This window comes from Chelonia mydas, chromosome 8 (assembly GCF_015237465.2).
Source record: "Chelonia mydas isolate rCheMyd1 chromosome 8, rCheMyd1.pri.v2, whole genome shotgun sequence".
In the NCBI taxonomy this organism is placed as follows: domain Eukaryota; kingdom Metazoa; phylum Chordata; order Testudines; family Cheloniidae; genus Chelonia; species Chelonia mydas.
Genome location: NC_057854.1, coordinates 48760956 through 48765455, shown reverse-complemented (window position 1 = coordinate 48765455; position 4500 = coordinate 48760956).

Sequence of the window (4500 nt, the reverse complement as noted above, 5' to 3'; positions counted from 1 at the left end):
CAGGATTCAAAAAAGAGACTAGTATGAATAAAAAACAGCATCTGCTTGTGACATAGCTAGGATAGCAATGACTGAGGCTAACAGTCCACATGCTTCAGGGCATAAATGAGTCCCCAGCTGAGGGGTGAGGAAGATAATTCCTGACCCCACCACGATGGTATAGATTGCACACTTAGGTGTCTTATGGCCAGGTTACTCCTCCCACTAAAGCATCCTGCACTGACCACTATTGGGTGTTTGCAACGTAGCATGGGCCATATTCCTAAATGCAGTACCAGCACAGACCCTCCCTTCACCCCTGAGTCCCCAGTGTTTTCTTTTATGCTTGGCTCGATTATCCTTGGCATAAGCTTTTGTGCATAAAACACCACTTCTTCAGATGCATAGAGTGAAAATTGTTTTACCCACGAAAGCTTATGCCCAAATAAAGCTGTTAGTCTTTAAAGGTGCCACCAGACTCCTTGTTGTTTTTGTGAATACAGAATAACACGGCTACCCCAATACTTTATTATCCTTTTCCTTCCTTTGTCCTCATTCCCACCTTGCTCCCACCTTATTGTCTGCTCCTCTGCCCCCCTCCTCTGGTTTTCATCTATTTTCTCCTTGACTGTGCTCCTAGTGCTGCCCTGGGATGTTCACAAGGCACATGTGCACTGGCTTCCCACCCTGACTCTGACAGTCACTCCTGTAACTGCAGCTCTGGTACAGAGCAGCGCAAGGTGTCTCTGTAACCAGCACTGCGTGTGGTGTGCAGCTGCAAGGAGTGATCCAGCAGTGCAGGAGGTGGGGACAGGCAATGGGCACAGCTGCTTTTCTGAACCAGAAAGAAAGAGATGATTTACATTACTATAGCACCGGGAGGCCCCAGCCAAGATTGGAGCCCCACAGTGCTACGCACTGAACAGATACATGGTAAGAGCCAGTCTAAACAGACCAGACAGACAAAGGATGGGAGAAAGATTATCCCCATTTTGCAGATGGGCAACTGAAGCAACCGAGAGACCTGCCCAAAGCCATATAGGCGGTATTGGCACTGGGAATTGAACCCAGATCTCCTCATTCCCAGACCAATGTCTCTTTCTAGGTATTCCCAGAAAAAATTAGCCATATGATCAACCTGGCCAGAGTCAATCATTCTCCATGTGTCCATCACCAGCAAAGGCATCACTGATACTACATGGCAAGGGCCTCAAAGAGCACAATTCTTACAGAAGACAGACAATTCTCACACAATTTCAGCTGCCTCCAAACCCAAGCTGAATTCTCAGCAGACTGACAACTGGAGGGGTAGGCTCATACGTTTCCAGTCCAGAAAGAACCATTATAATTATTTGTATTGCAGTAGCACCTAAGACCCCCAGTCCTGGACCAGGACCCCATTCTGCTAGGTGCTGTACAAACAGAACAAAGACGATCATTTAGTCTGACCTCCTGCATAACACAGGCCATAGAATTTCACCCAGTGATTTCTGCATCCAGCCCTATCACTTGCAGTTGAACTATAGCATCTCTTTTAAAGAGACATTCAGTCTTTCAGGGATTCAGGTGGTTGGGGCATGAATGCACTCAGACTGTGACAGAGGTTACTTGACTTCTACCAAGTCACAAGATCTCCATTACCACACCATGCTGTAGTGCTGCTCAGGCCTGACACCCATGGGGCTTAAAGCCTTTTGCAATGCTGCCGTGAAATACGATCTGTACATGCAAGCAGTTGGGAGGATTTAACACTACAGGAGATCATTGAGACAAATAGCTTGGGAAGTTTCAAAAGCTATAAATCAGCAGGGGCTCTCAGTATAAAGAGACAGAGCCACTGCTCTCCATAAGGGGCACCTCACCTTTGGAATTCACCTTCCTCCTCTCTCCCTGGCTCTCAAATAGGCCAAATCTGAATGTCAGGGCAAGCTGCTAGGCCCCTCTCTTGTGGAGGGAGGGATGATCGGGTGTGACTTTCCTGGGGTATTGTCCATTTCATATTTTGGGGGGTGGTCAATTGCTGGCTCAGGGAAATGGCTGATTTTTTTTTTTATGTTAAAGACACCTAGGGCCCAGGATAGAGGCTTTTTGCTGGTTATAAATCTAAAAACATCAGTCAATCTGCATTGGGACTCACTGGGACAAAAAAGTCACAGCAGCTGTCAATCCTTCTGGAGCAGAAGCCGAGCCAGAGGCACATCATTGGGCTGGAAGAAACACTCACACTAGCGCAGGATTGAAAAACTGGGTGCATTACGTGGGAGGAGGGAACCTCTAGAATCAGCCACTGTCAGAGGCGGTGCACCAAGATGCACCATACATCTGTTCCTATGTGCCACTCCTGAAGTTCTGGTTACTACCCACAACCCAGTAGCTGCTATTAAACTTCATTTAGAAAGTTCGCTGATAACTGCATAGCTTCCTCATCAGTATAGACATCAGCATGATTCATTCCACTTATTCCACAAGTATCTGGCACCTATTTTAAGAGTGACATGACTGCACCCTAGAATAATATACATTTATGGGCTCTGAGCTAGCATCACACCATTCGGTCACAATCAACCTCTGCAAACCAGCTGTAATAAAACTTTTATTCCAGGTGACCCACAGGGGCAAGCCACTGGTTTCTCCGGCTGGAAGGCAGACCCACACTGCTTTTTCAGCAGCAGTTTCTTTCCTCTCACTCACGTCTGGTTCAAGTTATCATGTCCGAGTCAGCAGCTGAGACATGCACATTCCAGCTCACAGGGCACCACACTCCCTCCAGCCAGAGACAACAGCACCCATTGTAATGTGCCCCTAGCTTGCCAGATGCCTACATGGATTAGGTCAGGCATGTGATGACCAGATTCAGTGAATGAAGACTGAGTCCTCTGTCTCTCACCTAGATGTGTGGTTATCCTCCCTGGGATACACTATCCTACGTACTCTATAACTGTCTTTCTGTACCTCCGCTGGTGCTCAGTTTTCACCCTGTAGCCTATCGGCTGTGAGTCTTGGTCATTGTTATTAAATGGCTTCTGTATGTCATTCATCTGCTTGGGCAGGCAGAAGTTAAAGGTCCCAAGCCAGGTTCTCAAACACCAGCCTCCACATTAGGACCTGCAAACTCTGGATGTAAATAATTGCCAGTGCAATTTTGCACCAGCAATGACTTGCAGCCACAGTTCATGTCATTCAGACACCTCAGCCCCGACTGCACCCACAAACCAGTGGTGGACCTAAAGCTCTTAAACACAGGTGGAATTTTGTCCCACAGTTTATTAGTACCCACAATATTGCAGGTGCAAAAACAAAGTCTTGATAAAGGCCAGACTGAAAAATATGACCCCCGGGGTACTTTCCAGCCACCCTGGTCTTCTGACCAGCGTTTCTCCTCTCTCTCAAACTAGCACCACTCCCAAGAGCCAGGGTCAGGCGGGGGCTATTTGTACCTGCTGCCAAATTTCCTAACACACAGCCACTCTCATTGCTGGACAGTTTGAGCTCAGGTGCTCTGAGAGTAGGCAAAGGAGGCCTGAACCACACAGGTCTCTCTGCCATGTGGTTTGAAATGCTTGCATAATATCCCTGAGCCAGCTGATAAGGCTGGCCACACACAGGTCAGTCCCATTCTTCCCTATCAGCGATCTGATTCCTTCGCACCCTACGGTGTTTGTTACCCGGCTTGTTCTGTTAATAATACAGTACCTTAGTCAGGGAAGCAGCTACCAGATCTCTCTCCACATTAGGGTGTGTGTATCTTTGTGAGGGGGTATCTGTATGTGTGCGCACTGGTGTGTCTCTCTGCCTGTAGCATGTATCTGTGAATAGCATGTCTGTGTATGTGTGTTGTGTATGCTGTATGTACAGTGCATGGATCTGTGTGCGGTGTGTGTCTCTGCTTGTAGCACGTGTGTCTGTGGCTAGTATGTCTGTGTATTGTGTATGCCTGTGTGTATAGCATGTAGGTCTGTGCATGGTCGTGTGTCTCTCTGCCTGTAGCATGTGTGTGTTGTGTATACCTGTGTGTATAGCGCATGGCTCTGTGTGTAGTGCTGTGTATTTGTGTGTGTGTGACTCTGCATACCTGAGAGTGTGGGTCTCTGTCTTCCCGGTTGCATGTGCACCTGTGGCTAAGACGTGCCTGTTGCCTTGCGAGATAGCATGTGCCTGTGTGTTGTGGGGTGCGTCTGTGTGAGGCGGTGGGTTTTTTTATGTACCTCTGTGCAGCTGGCCTCAAGTCTCTCTTCCCGCAGCATGTGCAGACAGGTCGCCCATGGGCCAGCGCCTGCACAGCGTGTCCCGTGGCGTGGGTGCGAGGGCGGTGAACGTGGCCGGAGGGCGAGGTGTCCCCCCAGTGGCCTGGGCCCTGCGTGGGTCAGAAGGGCCGGGGGTGAGTCGCGCGTGGAAAGCCGCCGTGCCGGGGAGAGGGAGCCAGCGCGAGCAGAGCTGAGCGGGAAAGCTCAAACAGGCCAGGGCGTGAGCCCCGGGGCCGGCCTGAGCCGGCAGTCGCCCCAAGTACCGCGGGGAGAGCGG